Raw genomic sequence first — 322 nt, 5'->3', positions numbered from 1 at the left:
CAATTTAGAGTTACCAATCAGCCTAACATGCATGTTTTTGGACTGTGGGAGGAAACCGGAGTACCCGGAGAAAACCCATGCATGCACGGAGAGAACATGCAAACTCCACCCAGAAAGGCCCCTGGATCGGGGTTTGAACCAAGGACCTGCTCGCTGAGAGGCAGCAGCTCTACCAGTTGCGCCATCGTGCTGCCCAGAACAAAAAACATGGTCTGGTTATTAGGTGGGTTTTCTCCTGGTACTCCGGTTTCATCCCAGAACAAAAACATGGTCATGTTATTAGGTGGGTTTTCTCCTGGTACTCCGGTTTCATCCCAGAACA

At 50.0% G+C, this 322-nt stretch overlaps 1 protein-coding gene across 1 annotated transcript in view; it reads right to left on the bottom strand.

The window, feature by feature from the left end:
• LOC119412963 (GRAM domain-containing protein 2B) overlaps positions 1-322 on the bottom strand; it is a 16,142-nt gene that overhangs the window by 6,343 nt on the left and 9,477 nt on the right. The gene's annotated exons all lie outside the window — the stretch shown is intronic.

Source organism: Nematolebias whitei, chromosome 8, assembly GCF_014905685.2.
Source record: "Nematolebias whitei isolate Nwh7 chromosome 8, NemWhi1, whole genome shotgun sequence".
NCBI lineage: Eukaryota > Metazoa > Chordata > Actinopteri > Cyprinodontiformes > Rivulidae > Nematolebias > Nematolebias whitei.
The sequence above is the reverse complement of the archived record's forward strand: the minus strand, read 5'-3'. Positions and strand labels throughout refer to the sequence as shown.